Here is a 26,700-nt window from a genome sequence, read left to right as displayed (position 1 = left end):
CGACGCTCATTCTCTCAGAGAATACAGATTCATCACAAAAGAACACGTGAGGCCACAAAAATCTTAAATTCTAGAAGTAATTTTCAAATTAACCTGACTTTTATTTATATTCTTGCCCCTTTCCTCTTGTTCTCTGTCAAATATTTTACATCCCTAGGTAAATATTCTTTAAAGATTAGTATTTTTTCAACCAATGAATAAATAGTTTCAGGCATCCCACAACTTTCCCGTTCCTGACATTTCCGTGCCGACCAAATAACCAGCCCAATGTCCTGGACACATTTGGTTTTTTTCTGATGGTGAATATCGATGGAAGTGAAACCGTGTTTTGTTTCCCCAATGACTTGGAAGGACAGGGTCTTGCTTTTAAACTAGACCATAATTAAAAAGAGCGAACGGAAGTTACGAACTGTATCTTGACCATATCCGATTAGAAGAATAAATGTCACTTACCAAAAAATGAAATAACAAGACTAGTGGATTTGCAGCCATGATAAAGCGATTGGCATGGGACTTTTCCTTTTGCCGTAAACAACTAGAAAACAGAAAAAAAAAAAAAACATACCTGAAATAGCTCTTTCAGGTAATGGATGACGGGCAAGTCAGAATTGTTAATACCTGGGAGAAAGCCCTGTGATTTGTCCCAGCTTTTTGCATGGGGATATTTTCTGGACAAGGAGGGGGATCCCAAGCGGAGTATGGTAGGCTCCCTGAATTGAGAAGAAAGACCTCAGAGTTTAGGAACACTGAGGTGGCTGGAATTTGCAGGGAAGAATGCTAGGGAGATGGAGGTCTCAAGAAAGAGCTTCATAAATTTATCTAGAGGTCTTTTTAAGACTGCTCCTGAGTACTAAACCACGCATGCCTAAGGAGACATTCCAGAAGGCATGGCAAAGGATAGCTACTAGTGAGAACACAATTACTGCAGAGGTGTAAACACATCCCAGAACCGACACAGGCTGGAAAATATTCGCGTTCTGAGCAGTTCAAGGAGTAAACAGAACTCCTTGAACACTACGGACTTAGTAGTGGACCCAGGAAGGTCTAACTCTACTGGTGGGGCTAAACTAGCCCAAGAGTAAAAGATATTCTAGATCTGTGCTAGCAAAGCCTATAAAAAAAAAAAATCTCAGGATTTTGCTTCTGGCCATGATGGACTTCAGGAACCAATTACCTTTCCACTATAAAAACTAGGAACTGGACGAAACACATACACCTGTTTTTAGACCTTGAACAGTAGGATCTCTGAACTGTGATTCCTGAGCGAAGGGAAACAAATGAGATAAATCCCGCAATCTCCCTGGCTTTCTGTCTAGCAAAACACCGTGGACCGCAGAGTAGGGGCGGGTGATTAAAAACAAAACAAAACAAAACAAAGCAAAAACAGTGGGTTCACGGAGTTGAAAAGACAAGAGTTGGAGTTCCGGGAGGCTGGGACAAATGAGAGTTTGGGGGAAGAGTTCTGGAAAGTAGATAGCTACACAGAAATAAAGAGCTTCAGAAATTTTCAGAGGGGTTCCCTTTACTATTAGATGAATAACAAAATCTATATGGGCCTAGAAAAACTTTTTGAGACCAAGCTAAGCGCAACCACGAGATCGTGAGCTGGTCAGGCACCGGAGGTCACCCATGAGGCATGTGAATTCCAACAAGCCAGCATGGAGAATCCTCACCGAGCACTCAGGGCATTCCGTAGAAAATCCAGAAGGGCCACATCTTAACAGTTGAGTTAAACTATCCCTAGAGTGAAAGCTACTCTAGACCTTCCCTTGGAAACCTATTTAAAAAGCTTCAACATGAGCAAACCTAATGACAGTTATTTCACTGCAGCAAGAAAAACATGTTAAGGGAACACAATATTCAGACACTAGAAAAACATAATACCACAATACCCAGCCTAGAGTAAAACATGATTGAACATGCCCTGGTTGCATCAGCAGGGGAATATGGCCAACAAGCTGGAGAAAAATAACTCGGCGGGAAAGGACACAGGAATGGCTGAAATCGAGCTCCAAGAAAGTAAAAACAGCTATTACAACTACATTCATGTATATGAGAGCAGGGGTGAAGCCGGTAAGGAGACAAGCGAACGATATTAAAACGAAGGGAACAAATAGGGTCCCCCCATCTAAACTGGGAGCCTGAGGAGTGCTGCGGACCTGTCTCCCAGTAAACACTCCTACGGGCGAAGATTATATTTTTAAAATGCCACTCAAAGTTTCCGTTAAAGGCCATGAGGGCATGCAGCAGACAAAGGAACATAGATGCAAGAAAATAATTGAAGCCACAGGAAAAACAGAGGGAGTCTGTGGCACGCGAGCTGAGACTCACGACGTCCCCCTTTCTCCGAGCTCAGGGTGACAGCGGATCCCTCTCTCTTTAGCTCCCGTCCGAAGGAAATGGCATCTGGCCCGGAGGGGCAGGCTACCAGCTTTTCTCAGCTTGTTCAGCGCGAACTGGGAGCAGCTCTACCCCAGGAGCGGCACATCAAGGACACTAGGACCGCGGGTGCCCTCGCCGCAACCTGCTTGCAGCGCAGAGGTCCCCACACCCCAGGAGAAGCACGTCACGAGGCGGCCAGCCTTAGCCAGCACGCTGGTCACAGAGCACGTGTGTCGCTCATGCTCCCACCTCCACGGCGATGGCTCAGGGTGTAGCCAACAAGCCGAGAGTGAAAAGAAAATGGAATCTTTTTTTTTTTTTTAACTCAACTAATCCAAAAGAAGGCAGAGAAGGAGGAAAAACACACATGGGCGGGACGAAGAGAGAAGCGGTTAGCAAGATGGTAAATCTACACTCAACACAGAGCTTCGTTACAGTTGTCCAGATATAGGCAATCACACCCCATTTGAATGGCCCAAATAGAAAGCAGGCTCAGTCAGTTAAGCATCCCACTCTTGGGTTTGGCTCAGGTCACGATCTCATGGTTTGCAGGTTCGAGCCCCATGTCAGGCTCTGTGCTAGCAGTGCGAAGCCGGCTTGGGATTCTCTCTGTCCCCCCCGTCTCTCTGCTCCTCCCCCGCTCGCTCTGCCTCTCCCTGAAAGTAAATAAATAAACTTTAAAAAAAAAAAAGAGAAAAAAGAAGATGCCCAGGGATTAATATGGATATTTCATTTAGTAATGAGGCCAATCAGTGAATTAAGAAAGCATCATAATCTCAAACAGGTATTCGCACGAGAGCAGCGCTTCAAAATACATGAAGAACTGACAGAAGCGAAAAAGAGACAAGTATACTATTATTGTTGACGATAAGCTAAACTCTTTGTAATCGTTGAAGCAGCAGGAAGAATCAGCGAGGCAGGAAATATACCACCAAGCCAACCTGTCCTAATTCTAACCAACAACAAGCGAATACAGATTCTTTCCAAGTGCACGTCGATCGCTGACCGAGATAAATGACATGCTGGGGCAAAAAACCAATTCCAAATCGATGTTCGATTACTGGAACGCTACAGAGCGTGTTCCTTGACCACGGTGAAACTAAATCAGAAATCTAAAACCAGGAATCTGAAAAATCCCGAAGTATTGGGAAATTAAGCGACACGGCAAACAAAAGGTAAGTTAATGACTACATTAAAAAGGAACTATAACATATTTTGAGAGGGATATAAAAATGCAACATACAAAAACTGGTGCGGAGCAGCTAACGTACTGCTTAGACACAAAATAACAGCGTTAAATATATGTATGAGAAGAGTTCATTGGTGTCAAACCAATGTCCTAAACGTCTACTGGTAGAAAAGCTGTAACGACTTAAACCCACGTGAGCAGGAGAAAAGAAATAAGATACTATTCTAAATCAATGAAATGGAAACAAAGAATTGAATGATGCCAAAAGGTGGTTCTTTGAGTAAAGCAATAGAATTGAAAAATATCTAGCCAAAGTGATCAGGAAAAAAGAGAAGATATCAATTAGCAACACTAGAATTGAAAGACTATAGATCACTATAGGTACTCAAACATAAAAAGAACAATAAGGGAATATCAGGACAAGTTTATGCCAATGCATTCGGCACTTTAGATCAAATGGACAAATCCCTGGAGAGAAACAAACATATACTGGGGAGCCTGGGTGGCTCAGTCGGTTAAGCATCTGACTCTTGATTTCGGCTCAGGTCATGATTTCACAGTTCATGAGTTTGAGCCCCACATTAGGCTCTGCACTGAGAGTGTGGAGCCTGCTTGGGGTTCTCTCTCCCTCTCTCCCTCTCTCTCTCTATCTCCCTCTCCCTCGCTCTCTCCCTCTGCCCCTTTCCTCTGCTTGTGCTCTCACGCTCACTCAAATAAATTTTTTTAATTTAAAAAAAATAATAAAAACATGAAAACCTCCCCAAACTCCAAATCTAAATAGTTTCATTAGTGAATTCTACTGAACATTCAAGGAAGACATAATACCAATCTTGGACATACCGTTTCAGAAACAAGGCAAGAGAACACTTCCTAACTCATTTAATGAAGCTAGTAATACTCTGATAACAACACCAGATAAAGATACTACAAGAAATGACAAAGGACAAACCAATATTCTTTATGAAAATAGATGTAAAAATCTAACAGAATGTTAGCAAACCAAATACAGGGATAAATATAACAGGGATAAGACCTCCTGACCAAATAGGGTTTTTCTCAGTAATCAAAAAATGAATTTCGCATTTGAAAAACCAGTATAATTTACCACATTAAGAAAACAAAAAGGAAAAACTCAATCTTTTTCACACGAGATGCAGCAAATGCACGCGATAAATTCCAACACTAACTCATGTTCAAAGCTCTAAGCAGACAGTGACCAGGGAGAATCACCCTCAAAATCATGAAAGACAGCTACAAAAAACCGTACAGTAAACATTATCCTTAATGGTGAAAGACAGAATGGATGCTGTTTCTCACCATCTCCAGCAAAAGCATAAAGAATAGAATGGAATAAGTGAAAACATGTTCTTCACAGAGGACACGATTGTGGACATCCACCAAAAAAAGTGACTAGAACTGACAAGTGAATTTAGAAATGCTCCAGGATACAAGGTCAAATGATAACATACGATACGATGTACAACGATCAAACTGCTACACATTTTCTGAGCAACATACGAAGGTAAGCCACGGGGGTACAATGCTCCAGGCAGCCGCCAGTCAGGTCAAACAATGACAATTCTCTGGGAATGGGGCTTTAAGTGACTTACAAATCACCACCATCACCTCCACTCCCAACCCCCTATTTGCTGCCAGGCTTCTGGTTTTCACCGTGATTGCAGGGTTGGTTTTCAAGGTCACTGCAGAGCTGGAGAAAGGGGAAGGGGAAAGGGCGTGTTAAAATGCCACAAAGCTCACTGCTTTCACTGAATTTCAGCCATTTTTCCTGAACGCATACGCCCTGGGTTGCTGACAGCTTTGGATTAATTTCCAGAGTGCTGAGAAAGTTTATTCTGACAATCTTTGGCCAATTTCCTCATTGCTTTTCTGCAGGGGAGATTTTAGCCGGCCTCACTCTGCCATTCTCGCTGTCACTAGAGGCTGGGACCGCGTGGACTTTTCCCCATCTGGTGGAAACCAGGAGAAATGCCATAAATTTTCAGATTCCGCCAATATTTCTGTCTTAAAGAAATCAAGCTAACTACGCCAACCATCATTGTTCTCCATCAACAAGGGACCTGGCTTTGAACAACACATTAGACCAGGTGGACCTAACTGATATGTACAGGACCTTCCATCAAAAACCACTGGACATTCATCTCGAGTGCACATGGGACGTCCTCCAGGATAGATCGCACGTTAGGCCACAAAACGAGTCTCCATAAATTCAGGAAGATTGAAATCCTATCAGGCATCTTTCCCGATCGCAATGGTATGAAACCAGAAATCATTTTTTAAAAAGCTATCAGAATAATCATTGTGACTGCATTCACTTATCACTTATTCAGATAATAATTAGTAAATGATGACCTTCTCATTGCAATTAATTTTGTTAAAATGGTATATGCCATTACAGAGAGGCTTTTTGTCATACCCAAGTAAAATCCATATGCTTTTACAATTGTCTTTTTTTTTAATGTTTATTTATTTTTAAGACAGACAGCATAAGCAGGCGAGGGGCAAAGAAAGAAAGAAAGACAGAGAGAGAGAGAGAGAGAGAGAGAGAGAATCTGAAGCAGGCTGTAGGCTCCAGGCTCTGAGCTGTGTGCAGAGCTTGACGCAGGGCTCGAGCTCACAAACTGTGAGATGACGACCTGGGCTGAAGTCGGACGCTCAACCGACTGAGCCACCCAGGCGCCCTCCTTTTCCTCCTTCATAAACTTTGGTATTTCCCAGGGCTCTGTTCTCAACTATGCTATTCTCAGCCTCTATGTTGTCATAATTGATCTTACTTCCATGCTTCAGTTACTATCTGTAAGTCGATGAATCCCAGCTCTGTATTTTGAGGCACAGTCTTTCTTTGGGGCTGTACATCCAGAACATTCAGCTATTCACTAACCTTTTCTTCCTAACTTTTCCGTGTATGTAAAATGCAACGTGCCTAGGACTGAACTGATCATTTCCCTCATCCCAAGCCCTGGACGCGATCTGCTGGATCAATAGATACATCTTATCAAAACACTCAACGGAACGGCCTCAAGCGAACAAATGCTAACTGATCAGAAACAAGAATGAGAAGCAAAACTGTTCCAGAGACCGTACGCAAACGATCACCCCACAACCTAAGGCTGAAATGATGGTTTGTTCGCGAAAGATCGAGAAAATGGCTTAGAGTCTTTGCTGGCAGAATGAAGAAAGCTTTTTTTAAATTATTACTGTGCAGACCTGAATCTTTAAGCAGTAGACTTGGGAGAACAGGTTCATGTGGTGAGGCCAGTGTGGTGATAGTTTGAAGAAATTTTGGAAACGGGAATCAACTCCCCCCCCCCCCCACTTTCGGGTTGTTCTCAGGAAAACAGTTCATACTTCAAACAAGGAGCAAAACACAATCTAGGGCTCCCACTTCAAGGACCCTGCTTCCTCAGGAACAGAAGGATCAGCAAATGATGGAAAGGACCAGATGACTCAATAGCTTAGGCTAAGTGCTGGCTAACCTAGAAGGTAATTAGCAGTGCTGGATGGGACTAACAATGCTTCGAGGCAAGCCAAGCTGGGTAGAGGAATGTGAGATTATGTACCTGATAATTTCCAGGTTTGAAACGAGTGATATATCTAAGGAGGTAGAGATCATCTGATACGGCCTTGACCGCGTGAGGCATAGAGAGGTCAAGAAACACATTCAGAGTTGCAAAGCTAGTCAGTAGAAGAGAGTCTCTAAGATTCCTAACTTTTGGAATGGGGCCATTTGCACTACATCGTATTCATTGATAAGATAGTTATTTTATTTATTTTTTTTAATGTTTATTTATTTTTGAGAGAGAGAGAGAGCAGGAGAGAGAAAATGAGTGGGGGAGGGGCAGAGAGAGAGGGAGACACAAAATCCGAAGCAGGCTCCAGGCCCTGAGCTGTCAGCCCAGAGCCCGATGCGGAACTCGAACCCACGAGCTGTGAGACCGTGACCTGAGCCGAAGTAGGACGCTTAACTGACTGAGCCACCCAGGTGCCCCTAAAATAGTTTTTTTTTTTAATATAATGGCTGTGCACGGGCCATACTGAGTGGACATTGAGTGGGGAAGTACACAATAGGCAGGTGTGAGTTGCATTTACCTGAAATCATCAGGGTTCAGCCTTTGAAGAAAAAATTACTTTCATCCTTTGGTAGGCAGAAGTAGAACAACAGCCAAGCTGCCTAGAACCCAGCCAAGCAGGGGTGGCGACATTACTTTATCATTTGGTTGAAAGCATATTTTTATCGCAAGTTATTACATTAAAATATTTCAACTACCTTGGGCAGCTAATGACTTAAGGTCTGTAAAAAAAAAAAAAAACTAGAAAGATATATGCCATTAGAAAAAAAAAATCAGGGGGCGCCTGGGTGGCGCAGTCGGTTAAGCGTCCGACTTCAGCCAGGTCACGATCTCGCGGTCCGTGAGTTCGAGCCCCGCGTCGGGCTCTGGGCTGATGGCTCGGAGCCTGGAGCCTGTTTCCGATTCTGTGTCTCCCTCTCTCTCTGCCCCTCGCCCGTTCATGCTCTCTCTCTCTCTCTCTCTCTGTCCCAAAAATAAATAAACGTTGAAAAAAAATTAAAAAAAAAAAAAAAAGAAAAAAAAATCAGCTTCGGTCAAAAGAAAAAAAAAAAAGAAAGAAAAGCCTTGGCCTCCTTCACCTTGTCAGCTGCTGTATTTGTGCAGTCAGCAGCAACCTCAGACGCCCGGCTCCCGCAGAAAAGGGGGAGCTGTATGCAAATGAAGAGTTCCTCAGCCGGCTCACTTGGGTTTAGCCACGGCTCTTTTTTATCATTTTGACTTCTGGGGACAGAAAAATGCTTACGAAGCAAAAGGAAGTCCAACGATTAGATTCAAGTTATGGCTGAGCAGTTCATTTAATCCATTCATGCAAGTGCTGTAATTTGCACTTTGGGGTTTCCCTGAAGTCGGATGCAGCAACCATGTGCCCCGGAGTTACTGGGGCCCAAGTCACCCACCAGTTCACAGCAGACCACGTCTGAGCAGCGCACACAGGGGGCCGACGGGGCTTAAAAGCTTTTTCAAAGCTGAATCCCCCCCTGGAAACATCTGTAACTGGGTCCGAGTAATTAATCTGTCTCTTCTACAGATGAGGACACAGAGTCTCCAAGAGACGAACGGACCTGTCCACAATCATGCAGCGGGAAGAGGCAGAGTCAGGATTTTAATCCAAGTGTTCTAACTTGAATTCCTATGCTCTTTCTAACTTTCCTGTGCCCGAGAGGTATTCTGATGGCATCACTGGTTTGCCTCATAAGGTCTTACAGGGTTTGTATGTGTGTATGTGTGTGCGCGCATGTGTGTGTGTGTGTGTGTGTGTGTGTGTTCCTCTGGGAACCTTCTGAAAGCAGGGCCTGTTTCTTTTTTTTTTTTTTTTACTTTAATGTTTATTCTTAGAGACAGAGCATGAGCAGGGCGGGGGGAGGTACAGAAAGAGAGAGAGAGAGAGAGAGAGAGAGAGAGAGAGCTTGATCCAGGAAGGGGCAGAGAAAGAGGGAGACACAGAATCGGAAGCAGGCTCCAGGCTCTGAGCTGTTAGCAGAGAGCCCAATTCGGGACTCGATCTCGTGAACTGTGAGATCATGACCTGAGCCGAGGTCGGTCGCTTAACCTGGTGAGCCACCCAGGTGCCCCAGCAGGGTCTAACACTGACCATTGTCTCTCAGGTGCCAATGACGAGGAAGTTCTTTTTTTTTTTAATTGCCTTTAGTGTTTATTTTTGAGACAGAGACAGAGCACAAGCAGGGGAGGGGCAGAGAGAGAGGGAGACACAGACTCCGAAGCAGGCTCCAGGCTCTGAGCTGTCAGCACGGAGCCCGACGTGGGGCTTGAACTCACGGACCGCGAGATCGTGACCTGGCTGAAGTCGGACGCTTAACCGACTGCGCCACCCAGGCGCCCCAGGAAGTTCTTCATATTGGTTGGTCTCAGGTGAAATTTGTCTGGTTTTAAAATTCTCCTCTTTGAAGCAAGATTGTACACAATTCAGTGGCATTCAGCGCATTCACGATATTGTGCAACTATCACCTCTAGTTCCAAAGCATTGTAGTTGCCCCCAAGGGAAACCCCGTACCCGTTAAACAGTCACTTTCCATTTCCCTCTCCCAGAGGCCCCGACAACTAGTATCGTGCTTTCTATCTCTATGGATTCACCTATTCGAAATATTTCAGAGAAACTGAATTATATAATATGTGACCGTTTATGTCTGGTTTTTTTTTTGTTTTTTTTTTTGTTTTTTTTTTTTTGCTGCTTAGCACGATTGTATGGAGGTCCATCCATGTCATAGAATGTGGTGTTAGTCAAGATTCTCCAGAGAAACAGAAACAATGGGAGATATACATCTCTGTCTCTATCCATCCATCCATCCATCCATCCATCTGTAAGCTGGAGACCCAGGAAAGCTGGTAGTGTCACTCAGTCCAAGGCCACAGGTCTGGGAACCAGGGAAGCCTACAGCGTAAGTCCTAGTTCAAGAATGGGAGAAGACTGGGGCACCTGTGTGGCTCAGTCGGTTGAGTGTCCGACTTCGGCCCAGGTCATGATCTCACACTTTGTGGGTTCGAGCCTCGCATCGGGCTCTGTGCTGATGGCTCAGAGCCTGGAGCCTGCTTCGGATTCTGTGTCTCCTTCTCTCCCTGCCCCTCCTCCACTCGCACTCTGTCTCTCAAAAATCAATAAATGTGAAAAAAATGAAAAAACCATTTTAAGTAAGCACAAAATATCTCCTCCCATTTTAAAATAGATCTGTTTTTCCTCTAATTGTTTGTGCTTTGGAATGTCATATATAACAACTTGTTACCAAGTTAAGGTTTACTCCTGCTTTCATCTGAGAGCTTTACCGTTGTAGCTCTTACATTGTGTTCGTTGCGGGATGTTCAGTTCATTTTTGTGTATGGTGTGAGGAAAGAATCTAACTTCATTCTTTTGCATGTGGATTTCCCTACGATCGAGCCACCCAGGCGCCCCCAAGTTAACCATTTTTATTTTGTTTTCCTCTGTATGATTCAAATTACTGTCTAGTGTCCTTTCATTTCAGCCTGAAGGACTCCCTTTGGCTTTTCTTACAGGATAAGTGTGCTAGTGACGAACTTCCCTTAGTTTTTCTAGGAGAATGTCTTCCTTTCTCCTTTATGTTTGAAGGGTAGTTTTGCCAGATATAGATTTATTTGTTGACAGGTTTTCTTTCCCCCCCAGCACTTTCAATAGATCATCTCATTGTATCTCACTTCTTGCCTTCATGGCTTCTGATGAGACATTGAATGCTGATATTACGAAGTATCCTTTGTATATAATTAGTCATTTCTCTTGCTGCTTTTAAAAAAAATTCTTTCCTCGCCTTTCGACAATCTGATTACAATGTGTCTTGGTGTGAATCTTTGAGTTTATTCTGTTTGGATTTTGCTGAGCTTCTTAGATGTGTAGATTTGTGTTTCACATCAAATTCAGGAAGTTTGACTGTACTTCTTCAAATATTCTTTCTGCTACCCCTTCCTTTGAGACTTATTATGCATATGTGGGTATGCTTGCTTGTATTCTACAGTTCTCTTAGGCTTTGTTCATTTTTCTTTATTCTTTTATCTTCCTGTTCTTCTGCCTGGATAATTTCCTTTTTTTTAAAGTTTATTTATTTATTTTGAGAGACAGAAAAACAGTGCAAGCAGGGGAGGGGCAGAGAGAGAGGGAGAGAGCATCCCAAGCAGTCTCTGTGCTGTCAGCACAGAGCCCGACACGGGGTTCGATCTCACAAACCACGAGATCATGACCTGAGCCAAGATTGAGAGTCAGACACTTAACCGACTGAGCCACCCAGGCGCCCCTGGATAATTTTAATGGACCTATCTTTAAATCCACGAATTCAGTCTTCTGCCTGCTCAGATCTGCTGTTCAACCCCTCTAACGAATTTATCATTTCAGTTATTCTACTTCTCAACTCCAAAGTTTTTATCTGGTTATTTTTTACAATTTCTCTCTCTGTATTGATATTCTTTGTTTAGAGAAAAAGCATTCTTCTGGTTTTCTTTCATTCTTTGTCAGTGATTTCTTTAGCTCTTTGAGCATATTATTCAAGACAGGTACTTTAAAGTCTGTCTATGAGGTCCAATTTTTTGGCTTTGTCATGGACAGTTTCTTCCTAGGTTTGCTGTTGCTGTATATTGTGGGTTGTTGCTGTTTGCTCGTTTAGTACTTTTTCTACAATGTGTTTGCAAAGTCAGTATCATTGGTCGTGTTTTGTCACTGTGGCCTGTATTCTAGGAGCTTAATGGTCAGCTTGTATTTTCACAGTTATCATAAACACCTAAAGGTGTTTAGAGACCACACACACACACACATACACACACACACACACACACACACGCACAGGATAGAAGAATAAAGAAAAAGATACTTTCCTAGTCTGCAGATTGGCTCTTTGTTGGCACTTCAGCACTTAGCCAGGCTGTTTACTGCCCTTGCCTTCACTTCCTGTTGGTGCAGAATCTGAGGGCCAAGTAGAAGTGAGATCTTAGGATTTTCTCAATCGTTTTCTGAGAGTGTTCAGTCTTGGGTACGCAGATGGCCTTCCAATTCCCCATTATAACAATATTATATCTTAAGGCTTGAGTATAATCTTAACTTGATGTTCTCTCCTTTGGTGGGATGCTTCCTTCCAGGCATACTGGGGCATCCCCACCCCCATGGCTCTGGCGGACGTACCCCGCAAAGGAGCTCTGCGAAGCTGGAATCACGTGCCTGTGGCTCTACTGGCCTGGTGTCTCAGGGATGGCCCCACTCCCACAGCTCTACTGGGGAGGGCTCCGACCACCTCAGCACTGGGTGGGGTCATCTGACCTGCCGGAACCCAGGTGATGGTGCCTTTGGGGTCCTTTTTCCTTTGTCTCGAACAATAGCTTTATGGTCCCATCCTATAAAATCGAATACGTCTGACAACCTTCATTCCTTCCTGCCTCCTTCCCCTTTGGCTCAAATTGGTTGTTGTCCCCCGGGGATGGCTGAGTAAGCTTATGGTTCACGTGGCTCATCGTCTTATCAAAGCATCACTTGGCCACACGCCTAGTGTTCTCTTCCGAACACGCTTTCTCATTTTTTGCAATATAAATAGGCCGAGAATTTTCCAATTTGTTTTTTTTTATTTCTGCTTCCCCTTGATTAACAACTATGCCTGTAGGTCCTGCTTCTCTTTTTGCATTCTGCCATAAGCATTCAAGGGAAGGTGAGCCCCACCTGCAACACTTTGCTTAGAAACGGATTCAGCCAAAAACCCAATTTCATCACTCACAAGTTCTTCCTTCCCCCCAAAATTAGAGCGTGCACAGTTCGGCCAAGTTCTTTGCCACCTGACAACACGGAGTGTCTTTCCTCCCGTCTCCAATAACATGCTCCTCATTTCTGAGACCTAATCAGAATGGCCTTTACTATCCATATTTCCATGAGCACTTTGTTCATGACCACTTGGGTTTTCTCGAAGGAGATTGAAGCTTTCTCTATAAGCTCTCCTCTTTCCGTTACGAGCGTTCACCAGACTCGCTTTTAACACTCCAACCACAGCAGCGTAGGGTTTTTCTAGCACACCCTTCAAACTCTCGTGGCCTCTACCCATTTCCCAGTCCCAAAGGTGCTTCCACGTTTTTAAGTATCTGTTACAACAATACCCCCGCTTTTGAGAGGATTTTTCTGTCTTATTTAGTCCATTGAAACTGCTATTACAAAATATTTGGTAGCTCATAAACAACAGAAATGTACTGTTCACAGTTCTAGAGGCTGAATGTCCAAGATCAGGGTCAGGCAAGAGCTTTCTCCTGGGCCACTGACTTCTCTTTGTATCCTCATATGGTGCCACGGGCTAGGAATGTCTCTGGAACCTCTTTTTAAAAGGCACTAATCTCATTCATTAGAACTCCACCTTCATGGCTTAAGTACTTCACAAAGGTCCCGCTTCGTAATGGCATCACCTCTGCGGGAAAGGATTTCAATATATGAATTTTAGGGTGACGCAAGTCTTCAGCCTCTTGCAGGGCTGAACAGCAGATCTGAGCCGGCAGAAGAAAGAATAGAGAAACCGAAGATAGGCCACTTGAGATGATATACTCTGAGGAGCAGGAAAAAACACTAAGAAAAAGCGAAGAGATCTGCACAAAATCATCAAGGACACCAATGTATGCATAACGGGAGTCCTAAGAGGAGAGGAGGAGAAGAAAATGGCAAAGGGAATAGTATGTGAAGAAACAACGGTTAAAATCATCCCACATTTGATAAAATACAATCTATACATCCAAGCTCATCAACGATTTTCAAGTGAGAAAATCTCAGAAAGAGCCACACCTGGGCACATCATTATCAAACTGTCAAAACCTAAAGACAAAGTGAAATCTTTGAAGGCTACAAGAAAAGCAATGCCCCACAAGGGATCCTCAGTGAGATTAAAGGCTGATGGGTCATCACAAATCACAGGGACCAGACAGCAAGAGGGTAGCACAATTAAAGTGCTGGGCGAAAAAACTCACTGTCAATGAAAAACTTTACATACAGCAAAGCTGTCCTGTAAAAATGAAGGAGAAATTAAGATATTCCTAGGTAGATATGTAAAAAAAACCTCACTGCTAAGCAAACCCGCCCTACTACAAGCACTAAAAAAAAGTCATTCATTCAGAGGGAATGAATCGAGCTCTGTGAAGTTTTCGTAGGCTACTAAAATTGAGTGGGTAGTAATCCAAGTGAGACTGTTATACATTAGCATGTTAATTGTAAATTTTTTTTAACGTTTATTTATTTTTGAGACAGAGACAGAGCATGAACGGGGGAGGGGCAGAGACAGAGGGAGACACAGAATCGGAAGCAGGCTCCAGGCTCCGAGCCATCAGCCCAGAGCTCGATGCGGGGCTCGAATTCACGGACCACGAGATCGTGACCTGAGCCGAAGTCGGACGCTTAACCGACTGCGCCACCCAGTCGCCCCATTTTTAAAAAAATTTTTTTAACGTTTATTTATTATTGAGACAGAGAGAGAGCATGAACGGGGGAGGGGCAGAGAGAGAGGGAGACACATAATCGGGAAGTATGTTAATTGTAATTCCAAGGACAACCACTGAGAAAAGAACTGAAAAATGCAGCGTACTTGAAAGCAGGGCCTCAAGAACCTATTTGTACACCAGTGTTTAGAGCAGCATCAGATAACTGAATATAATATAACAAAAAAATGGAAACTACCCAACTGTCCATTGATATTTGAATGGATAAACAAAGCCTGGTGTGGGTATACATGTGTGCGTGTGTGTGTGTGTGTGTGTGTGTGCATGTATACACACACACACATACACAATGGAATATGATTCACCTCTAGAAAGAACGAAGTACTGATATGTGCTACAAGACTAAACCTTGAAAACAGGCTAAGCGAAATAAGCAAGACACAAAAGGACACATATTACGTGATTCCACCTATATGAGGTTCATAGCTCAGTCAAGTTCAGAGACGCGGAGAGTAAGAGGTGGAGTTATTGGCGGAATGAGGAGTTACTGGTTAACGGTTCTAGGCAGATTTCAGCCATTGCTCCCCGTTATGCAATCCCAAGGCTGGTTCTCCAGCCTTCTCTGTGATTCTGCGGATTACCCGGGAACCTTCCCACAAATTTCTTTCTGATTAAGATAGTCAAAGAGTTTGCTCCTGCCGCTTGTGACCCAGAACCCCGCACGGTGCAGTGGAGTGATGAGGGAGTTGGGCAGAGATTGGATGTGCCTGAAAAGGGAAGAGGAAGAAAAGAGAACAAACACCCATCGAGGTCCTCCTCGACACCAGTTGCTGAACTGAACTCTGACAACAGATCTCTAATTTTCCTTCTTCCCCCGGTCGACACTGTTGAGACAGGTATTTTACATATTGAAGAAACCAAAACTCAGAGATATGAAGTGAATTGCTCAAAATCATACTTCACGGGCTAGGATTTGAACCCCTATGTCTGACTCCAACACTCAGGCATTCCTCTGCACGGGGGTTTTGAAAACGTGTTCCACGGGGTTATCTCTGAGGGTGTGGGGCTAAGGGGGCCGGTGGGCAGGCTGAGGCAGGTGGGTGGGTGTAAGGCCCCAGCTCAATTTCACCGGGAGCACCTTTGATTTGTCTATTTCATACAGGGCAGCTCTATTTACAATTTCTATTTTGGGAGCCTCCGGGGCTGGGGGTGGGGGTGGGGGGAGCAGTTGCTTCAGCGTGGGACTCTGGATTTCTGCTCAGGTCGTGATCTCACCGGTCATGAGTTCAAGTTCCACATCAGGCTCTGTGCTGACAGTGCGGAGCCTGCTTGGGATTCTCTCTCTCCCTTTCTCTCCGCCCCTCCCCCTGCTCACTCTCTTTCTCTGTGTCTCTCAAAATAAATTTTCAAAAAAACTCAAAAAGAAAAAAAATTTCTATTTTGAAAAGCAAAATATGTACGGTTGCCGGAAACAGCCCTCCCTGGTCGCTTACATATGCTGTTTCCTCAGCCTAGAGACCTCCTCTCCTCCTCTTACACTTGGCTGATACCTTATTGGGGTCACAGTGGGATCATTACACCCTCACAAATGCCCATCCCAGGCTGGATCCCCCTGCATTCTCCAACTCTGGGCTTCTTGGCGACTGTGTACTTATTTTTCGTAGTTCCTTAGTTAACTAACGCCTGTCTTCCCCGCTAGACTGCAAGTTCTTAAAGGGCAGCAACCATGCCTGTGTGGCTCACTGTTCAGGTCCCAGCACACAACACACTTCCTGGCAGGTAGCGAATGCCTCGAACATGTTTGCGAAGTGCCCGAATGCCGATCACATGGCATAAATCGCTATGGTGGGATTGATTTGTGTGTTAGCAAATTCTTACCTCCTCACCCCCAAGAGAATAGCTGAAGGTGGGGTCAGGCCCTCCCTGAAATATAGATACCGTGAAACACATAAGCCTTCCAACAGCCTCACAGGTTATGTTACGGTATCGGGCTCTCCCTCAGCGCCACACTTCAAGGACCATTCTGCTACCCGGGACTGTATCATCAGTATATCCCTCCTCACCTTTTAGGCCCTGGAACACAGAGTGCTTTCTTTGTCCTGAGGTCGGGTTGGTGGGGTGCAGTAGTTTTCATCGAGGCCGAAGTCAGTTAGCGGCATGGTCAGTAGGAGGGCAGGCTGGCCCAGGGCTTGGCCACCACACTGGTCACGTGGAATCCTTTGGACCAGCTGTGGTCTCCAAGAGGCTTCAGTCTTCTGCTGCTTGAGGGGCATAGCTGTGCCCGCAAAGGCATTGCCATGTTGGCTCACAGCTGGTGGGTGGGCAGAAAACTCCACACCAATACCCTGAGTAAAATACCCCAGAGCCTAGAAGCCTCGGGGGCGTTCAAAAGCCACGCATCTGGCAAGACCAGCTGAAGGTCTTCAACATGCGGCTTTCTGCCAACATCTCACAGGGGGCTCTCCCGGGCAGAGGCAAGGACGAGGGGAGGCCTGTTCTAGACGGCTGGTGCCCATAGGTGTGGCTGTGATGCGTGCTCGCTACAGGGTCTCTTGAAAACCCTGCTTCTACCTGCTCATCTCCTCCAGGACTGGAGGACGGAGGAAACGAGAAACCTGTCACTGTGTCCGCGCTCAGCGTGGAGACTCTGAGAAACCAGAGAGCTTGCCAAGAAAATGCACAAGGAGTTTCCCCCCGCCCCCCTTTTCTTCCTTTCCTGACTTTGCTCGGGAGGAAATTCCTCAGGGATGCTGGCGGGGAGGGATGTAGGGGAAGCTGGGTCCTGGGCGGAGCACTTACAAGGAACGGTCAGACGCAGCAATTCCTTTGTGAGTTTTCATTTTCTCTCTTAGCACTGCTGTGGCCACTAAATAAAAACAAACTAAGGTGCCCAGCAAGGTGCCTGGTATAAACGGAGTACTCAATGGATGTTAGTTTCCACCCCACCCCTTAGGCCCAGCTTGTTAGTTTCCACCCCACCCCTTAGGCCCAGCTTGTTAGTTTCTACCCCACCCCTTAGGCCCAGCTTGTTAGTTTCCACCCCACCCCTTAGGCCCAGCTTGTTAGTTTCTACCCCACCCCTTAGGCCCAGCTTGTTAGTTTCCACCCCATCCCTTAGGCCCAGTTTGTTAGTTTCCACCCCATCCCTTAGGCCCAGCTTGTTAGGCAAGGCAAGCTTGTAGCAGAGAGGAGAAAGGCAGGACGTAGGTGTCCCCTGCCCCCAACACATCGCTGCTCAGACAGATGATGCAGCTCCAACAGGAGTTCACATTACCCCACCTCTGCCTCTCCTTTCCCGCCAGCCCCCACTTTCTCGACGCTCTTTCAGGCAAGTCTGGCCTTTCCATCACTTCCTTACACAGGTCCCTAAGGGACGAAAATCCCAAAAGAAAAACATCAGAAGGGACTTTAACATCCTTTAAGCTCCATTTCACAGCAGACTTCGGAAGCCCCTTGAATGCCTCCGGCGACGGGCAGCTCACTGCGCATTGACGTCGTTCCTCCCATTTTGTGCACAGTCCTTCTAAAGAAGGAACCCAAATGGTAGCTGATGGGATGACGTGCTGACAATCTTTTCTGAGCCTCAGGTGGGCACACAGGGACTGACGATGGAACTGAACGTTTGCAGCTGGCAGTCAGGAAAAATCCAGAAAATCTGTTTGGGTTTTTTTTTTTTTTTTGAGGAATTGGAGGAATTGGAGGAATTGGGGGAGCCATGCAAAAGGGAGATGCAGGAAAGAGGGGCCAACTTCAGAACAAAACAATTAAACGGTGGAGGACAGTGGGCCAGGTTTCTGGTGGCCTCTCCTGAAAGAGGAGCGTGTGCACACTGGTCCCCGAGAAGAGAGTGGGGGGAAAGGCACCAGAAGTCGCCCACAGAGGGTTCAGAGTCCAACCTACGGGCGGCCACCAGTACCGGCCATGACCAAAACACGCCAAGAGGAAGTATGCCAGAAATGGAAGCTCCGAGCGGTGGATCCGAGGGTGGAGACTGTGAGACTCGGTGCTACCCAATCTAACGCTCGCTCCTCTCCTGGCTGATGTCTTTAGGAGCCCTGACCACAACCGCCCCCACCCCCAGAGAGAGCAGAGCCCATCTTTCCTTGGTGCAAGCCACGCCGATCCTGAAGCTCGGTCTTCCACGCCTTATTTGGCTCTGTCCAGACCATCCCCAAGTGGTTTGAAAGTGCTTATGATAGCATTCTCCAGTTTTGAAAAAAAAAAATCAATAAACTGACATTAAATATTGATGCCCAGCTGCTTCCTGCCACACCGAGGGTAACCCAGCTTCTGAAAAGGTTATGCATTACCTGTGATTGCTGCCTGAAATCGAGATAACGGCTGCACCAAAATGGACACGGTCTCGGTAAAGGGAATGATGAGTGGGCTGTGGGATTGCTTTTGCCAGTTCACACCTTCAGTGGACAACAGGGGAACTCCATTCCAACGACGCCCCTTAGTCACAAATTCAGAACCCCTAAGATCAGTTTTTTTTTTAATTTTTTAATGTTTATTTATTTTGGGGAGAGAGAGAGAGAGAGAGACAGAGCAAGAGCGGGGGAGGGGCAGAGAGAGAGGGCGACACGGAATCCGAAGCGGGCCCCGGGCTCCGAGCTGTCGGCACAGAGCCCGACATGGGGCTCGAACTCACAGACAGCGAGATCGTGACCTGAGCCGAAGTCAGACGCTTCACCGACTGAGCCACTCAGGCGCCCCTAAGATTGGTTTTTATAAGTGCTGATAAAAATAAGACAGTAACCTGGTTGTCACTTAAAAACAAACCTTTTGGGGACGCCTGGGTGGCTCAGTCGGTGAAGCGTCTGACTTCGGCTCAGGTCACAATCTCACGGTTCGCGGGTTCGAGCCTTGCATCGGGCTCTGTGCCGACAGCTCGGAGCCTGAAGCCTGCTTCGGATTCTGTGTGTCCCTCTCTCTCTGCCCCTCCCTGACTCTCTCTCTCTCTCTCTCTCTCAGTCAAAAATAAACATTAAAAAAAATTAAAAAAAAAAACCTTTTTAACTCTGTTAGGATAATTATTCTATCCAGAATCACCCAAGTCTGTGTGACGTTTACAATCCCCCTTTATGACTAGATATTTGCTTTGTGAGTTAGTGTCACAACAGGCAGCTCTAACGTCCCAGCTCTGTTCATACTGGCTGTCACTCCACGTTTTAGCGTGGCCTTGGCTTTCTCCTGTGGGAAGCACCTAGATCTAGCGGCACCTGGAACACACTAGGAGCTTAGGACTTCTCATTATTTTCATGTCTTCATAGTTTCCAAGGATGTATTTTACTAAATAGATTAGGTCACAATACGAAACGACCACTGCCCTTAAGCAGGGATGGAAAATAAAACAGCTCAGTGTGGCTTCTCTATATTTTGTTTTCTTCTACAAAGACACCTATTTTTAGTTGAATAATATCCACAGGGGTCCCTAAATTCCTTTGATTCAGGCTTGTTGGTTTTCTACTGATCTGTATTTGATGCAGTTTACTTTTGGAACTTACTCTTAAGCATAACATATCATCTGTTTTGTTTTGGCTTAGCCTTCGAGACAAAAGAATAAGATTCTTGCCTGTATCTTCAAGGGACTGGACTTTAAAATGTTCCTGAGAAGTGTTACGAGCCCCTTACTTATTTGTTTGTTTACTTATTTTGTTTGGGAAACGTAGTGGCCGGTATTAAAGTCACGGAACGAAATGACAGCAAGCGTTGTTCAGAGAAACCGGCCAGTGGCGTGAAAAGCAAGGAGACTTGTGGAGCCCCAGATAGCTAGGAGGTGCGGGAGGGACTCCCATCGAACCTCTACTTCCTCTGCGCAGAAGAGGAGGGGACCAGCGCAAGGGTGCGATAGCAGTGGAATGTAGACCACAAGGCAATAATAAAGGAGAGCGAAACTCTGCTTCTGCAGTCAGCCAGGGAGGAGAAATTCAGCGACGGTGAAGAGTGTGCGATGCCCTTTGGTAAGAGCTGGACGCCTAGAAAGGAGAGAGGCTGGCCAAGGGGTCAACTGGTAAGACAATCCATTCCCAAGGTTCTTCTGGAAGAGTAATCAACATGGCTCCCACCCATATCACAGGGTAGGGGTGGAGGTGGGCTAGAAGGAAGAGACCAACATTAGCTAGCCAAGGTCCTGATTTTCAGGCATGCGCTCTGTAGAAATGAGTCACAGAGAACCCAGGCCAAGAAGTCGGGAGACCTGCCTACTGCTCTCAGCTCTGCCACTCACTCGCTGTGGGACACTGGACGAGTCCTTCGTCTTCCGTGGTCTTCCGTGGCCTTCCGTGGTAAAATGAGAAGTTTGAATGAGGTGACCTTTAAGGGGGCTTCCAACTTTATTGCCCTACCGTGTTTTTCAATCCCAGAAGCTAAAAACACAGAGATGTGAAAGCAAGCTTTTTGTTATCTTCATGTATTTCTGTCCCCTCTTCTCAGAGTAAGGATTGGATTCTTCCTACGTAGGAACCTTCGGCAAATACTGCTTACGCAGAATTCGGCAAACAACTAAATTTAAATACTTCCCACCGCTTTGATTTCTGTATAAATTATGACTTCGGTGCACAATTACGGGCCTAAATAGCCTGGGTTTCTCAGGAGTAGTCAAGTGAAGTCGAAGTCCTTGAGCTTGGAAATGTGGTCGAAAGACGCACCCAGGGACAGAGGGCCTGGGCCCGGCTCTGAGCACAATCCCACAGGGGCCGGAGCCCCGCCCACTGATTTCAGCCCTTCTCTGAAGAGCCGGGCAAATGTTCAAGTGTGAAAGTTCCCATCGAATCCCGATCTTTTTAGCAGAGTTGTGTTTTGAGAGCAAGCTCAAGACCACAGGGGTTGCCGGGCTCAGTGTGAACGATCAAATTCCAAGCAAACAGCCTCGTCTCGTCTCCCCTTCATCTCCCTCGCTCCTTCTGGGTTTTGCTATCCATCTGGGAACTCCTCTTTCATTTGGTTTGGGGGACCCCCTTCTGAGCCAGAACCCTTTGCTTTAGTCCGAGTATGTTCCAGAGACCGCCAGAGCCTGCGCCAACCTCGCTGTTTGTCAAGGTGTTATTTGAAGTTGCTAACTTGCCCTTTGGGGAGTGTGCTAAGTGTAGAAGGAATGAAAAAGACCATTATTCGCTTGCCATACACACCGGGGAGACCATGGATCTCTCAGGACAGTTCTCTTTTCAAATGTTCTGCCCACTCATACTTGCGTCCTGATTTTGGATTTGCAACGGTGGTTTCCGTATCCATCTGCAAGGGTGTGACTCACGTTCTCAACGAGCACGCTGTTTTTAGCCGAGGGCGACCCTGGACGATTGGGTCATGTGCACTTTAAATTCTTTCCGCCCTCTGTGGTAAACATTTGTGAACTTGGGAGGCGGGTGGAAGGTCAGCAGAAGAGTGTCTGCCTCTACAGTAAAATCCCCTGCCCAGGCCCTCAAGTGGGAATAGGAACGATCCCTAGACTTGCTTACGCAGTACTGTCCTTTGACGCTGAAGTTTCAGATGCTGGGTGTCTGAACTGAAAGGAGCCTTAGAGAGACTCGTAAAGATAGAGAACAAGCTGAGGGTTGATGGAGGGAGGTGAGTGGGGGGATGGGCTAGATGGGGGATGGGCCTGAAGAGGGGCACTTGTTGGGATGAGCACTGGGTGTCCTATGTGAGTGATGAATCACTGAATTCTACTTCCGATACCAATATTACACTATATGTTAACTGACTAGAATTTAAATAAGAATTTGAAAAGAAAAAAAAATGAAGAGCGATATAAAGGTCAGGTAATCAGGTCTCGGAGTCCTACCAAGGAATTTAGGTTTATTTTCTAAATTTACAGGGAATAATAAATATTTTTTAAAAACGTAAAAAAATATATAAATAAATAAAAGGAGCCTTCGAGATCATTCCACCCCCACACCTTTTTTTAAAACCTTTTTTAATGTTTATATTTGAGAGAGAGAGAGAGAGAGACAGAGTGCAAGTGGGGTGGGGGGGCAGAGAGAGAGACGGAGACACAGAATCTGAAACAGTCTCCAGGCTCTGAGCCGTCAGCACAGAGCCCGACGCGGGGCTCGAACTCGGGAACGGCGAGATCACGACCTGAGCCAAAGTCGGATGCTTAACCGACTGAGCCACCCAGGCATTTAAAAAAAAAAAATTGTTTTAACCACACCTTTTCTAAATAAAGTGACTGAGGCTCAAAATGGGAAGTGATTTGTCCAGGGCACCTGGCTGGCTCAGTCAGTAAAACGTGTGACTCTTGATCTTGGGGTTGTGGGTTCAGGTCCCACGTCGGGTATAGAGATCACTTAAAAACAAAATCTTGGAGAAGACTGGGGGAAGGAATTTGTCCAAAGTCAACCACCAAGTCGGTGGTTGGGGTGGGGTTCAAACCTGTACCTCCTATTAGAAGCTGCTAATATTCATCAAACAGAAGAGGCAAGGTCTGAGAGATGAGGGAAACATACGGACATGAGCTAAGAAAGAACGTCGGGCTTAGACACCATCTAAGGCAGAAAGGCTGTCCTGCCTTCAGGGACTGCTCCCATCAAAAGCAGCTAAAGAAAGCTGAGCACGGAACTATGTGCTCAGAGGAGAGGAGACAAATTCACCCTCGCACGGTTCAGGGAAATTGATGAGGAGCCTGAGAAAGCAATTCAGTTTTCCAGACACTAAGGATGCTAAATGGAATGTTTCTACCTCTGGACTAAACTACGGAAGTCATAGGCTGTAACGGCATAGAAGCTCCGAGTGACCCTCCAGAGGGCCAATAAGAGGGGACAGCGGAGCTCTGAGAGGGGAACAGGGAGGGCTTGGAGGAACATAACGTTTGAGACTAAGTCACTAGCATGACACTGTTCTATGTAGGAGATACACCCCTAGATTCCCCCAACTCTGTGCACCCTTCATTAGCCTGCCCGCTGCATTCCAAGAGAAGGCCATGCGGGAGTACAGGGGACCAGAGTGGCGAGCCTGGGCTCAGACAGACTTGAATTTGTATCTTGGCTCCGCCTTACATCTTGTATGACCTTGGATACGTTTCTGACCTTCTCTGAGGCTCGCTTTCCTCATCTTTGCAATGCAAGGATGCTCAAAGGATTACTGTCAAGGTTCAATAAAAATAACTCTTGTAGGAATGCCTAAAATATAGCACGCACTCATATATGCTACGTGTATGATACCTGACCCATCAGGGTGGTTACTGTTGTTAAATTGGCGGGGTGGGTCAGAATTTCCATAGATGAAAAGAGAAAGGAACAGCCAAACCCAAGGGGCCCGGTCTTGACTCTTTTCCTGAAATTGCGGGAGTGTAAAGATACCAACACAGCTATAGAAACATGGCAGAGGCTTTCCCGTTGGCAGCTTGTCCAGCCTGGCTTAAGCCAGAAATCTCTAAAATAATTACAAACGCACCCCCTGCCTCTTCGGTTCCCTTAGAGTTGCCCAGCATTCCCAGCAGAATGCCTGGCTCCTCTTGCACATCTCCGCGGCAATCCAAGGCTTCCCATACCAAAGCCACACCTACAGCGACCACAGCAATGCTCACCCTGCGGTCCCATCATCCGTGTTGACGGTGGTGACGTGAATCGCCTCCTGAGGCTTTGTACTGGACAACCTACTTCCGCTTCTAGTGGTTGTGATTCGAGTCCAAAAACATCAATAGAGGGGCTCCTGGGTGGCGCAGTCGGTTAAGCGTCCGACTTCAGCCAGGTCACGATCTCGCGGTCCGGGAGTTCGAGCCCCGCGTCAGGCTCTGGGCTGACGGCTCGGAGCCTGGAGCCTGTTTCCGATTCTGTGTCTCCCTCTCTCTCTGCCCCTCCCCCGTTCATGCTCTGTCTCTCTCTGTCCCAAAAATAAATAAACGTTGAAAAAAAAAAATTCAAAAACATCAATAGAGCCCCTACTGTGTGTAAGACTTTGTACCTGGCTCAGAGTAGGCACTCAAATGTTTGCTGATGGATGGGTTGATTAGAGGGATTGCCAAGGCTAGTAAAACGTTCCCTAACCTTCAAGGTACTGACATCCAGGGGGGAAGTCGGACTCGTGCAAAACTAGTGTGCACTCAGAGTAACCTGTGATAAAGGCTACGTAAGAAGTACAAAAAGTGCAATTGGGACTAATTCCAACTGGAGGAAATTGGAAAAGTCATCAGAAGGAAGCATTCGATGTGGACCTTTGGGCTCAGTGAGATTTTGGCAGCCGAAAGAAAGGACGTTTGTCACAGAGAACAGAGTAGCCACAAGGAAGCAAGAAAGAGCAGACCTTCTTATTGGCAAACGATAAATTGTGGCGCGGGGGTGCGTGTGCTGAGGTCAGATCACGGAGAGCCATGATGGCCACGCAAATAATTTTCATCTTCGCTTCTGTAGGTGATGGGGATCTGGGGAACATCCCGAGCAAGGGAATAGTAAAATTAACTAGTTATTTTGAGTTTAATTGCTAAATAATGACACTTTACAAGGACTCAGGCACAAGTTTTCCGCCATCCCTAAGGCTGCTGGGGTCAGGGGAAACATGAGAAAGCCAGCAAAGTTTGTTCAGATGAATAAACAACTGATAAGAACAATGTTGGGGAGAAAGTAATTGACAACTTCCGGGAGCCGGGCTCCCAGGCTGATAAGCAACATCTATCCTTGTGAGATCGACATTATCCTTGCTGTTTTTTTCATTGTTTTTCATTTTTTAAAATTTTATGTGACACCAGCTGTCAACGTCAAGATCAATACTTGCTGCAAATGTGCACCTGAGTTTGAAAGAAGGGACTGCTGTCCGGAGTCCACGAGAGGGCATGCCTTGCAGACAAAGGTGATGCTGGGATGATTTCATAAAATACAATTTCGGCCAGATGTTACCAAGTTTCACCATTTAAAAAAAGGGCTCTGGGGTGAAATAAGTTTGAAAAATGATCATCCAGGAAAGGTTAAACTAGTTTCCTTGCTGCAGGAATTCTCAGAGCCTTTCCTGTGCTGATGTGTACTGTGACCCGTCGAGAAGGAGCTAGACTACACAGCATGTGCCACGCTTACTTGACCTCAGAACCCTTTGTTTTTGGATCGGTGCATGGGATGACGGTTCTTCGGAACTCATGTTGGCTAAGAGTGTTGCAGAGAACGGGATTAGATCCAAAACAGCATTCTGGACTTGGCTCTTACAGATCACTGATGATGGATGCTGTTTGCTATAGATTGAATGTTCGTGTCTCCCCAAATATTCTTACGGTGAAAGCTAATCCTCAATGTGAGCGTATTTGGAGGGAATTTGGAGGTGACTAGGCGATGAGGGCGGAGTCCTCAGGAATGGGATTGGTGCCTTTATAAAAGAGACCCCAGAGAGCTGCCTTCTGCCATGTGAGAACGCAGGGGGGAAACAGCCATCTATGAACCAGGAAGTGGGCTCTCACCGGACACCAAATTAGCCGGTGTGTTGATTTTGGACTTTCCAGCCTTCGGAACTGTGAGAAATCAATAGCTTATGCTTAGAAGCACCCCCACCCCCTCCAATCTATGGCCTTTTGTTACAGCCACCTGAACAGACAAAGACAGTATTCTGATGGAGGGCAATTTCTATTTGCCCAGCTGTTCTCTGCTTCCTAGCATAATGGCCACCAATGAGAACAACTCTCCTCTGCACTTACTTCCGGGTATACGTCTTGCAGGCAAACTTCATCCATGACTTTTCCAGGCATCCAGCACATCGTCTTCCCCGATACCCTGCTTCTAACACTCATCTGATCTGTCGCGATGGCCTCTGACGGGTCCTTATGCCCGCGTTGTCGCCTCTAATTCAGCCCATGTGATTCCCACACCAGTCTGATTCTGTTCTGCTCTGCTCAGAGTTACGATGGCTTTCTTATACTTGCTTTTTAAAAACTGCTTCTCTGTGGCATTCAAAGCCATCCCCCTCAGGCCCCAACCTATCTCCCCAACTGTCTCTGGAATCCCCCCCCCCAACTTGCATTCTGGCCATGCTGGAACCCCACTGGTCTCCTTGCGATTCTGTCCGAATCTCCTCTCTTTGGACCTTATTGCCTCCCGCATCGTGCTAAATCTGTTCTTTCCCGAGGAAAACCCAGTTCACGTACTTTCTCCTCCACAAAACCCTCCTCTGATTATGCCCAAGAAGAAAAGGGATTACCTCCTCACTTGACCAGCAGCA

The sequence above is a fragment of the Lynx canadensis genome, chromosome X (genome assembly GCF_007474595.2).
Source record: "Lynx canadensis isolate LIC74 chromosome X, mLynCan4.pri.v2, whole genome shotgun sequence".
NCBI classification, from domain to species: domain Eukaryota; kingdom Metazoa; phylum Chordata; class Mammalia; order Carnivora; family Felidae; genus Lynx; species Lynx canadensis.
This window is presented reverse-complemented; position numbering follows the sequence as displayed.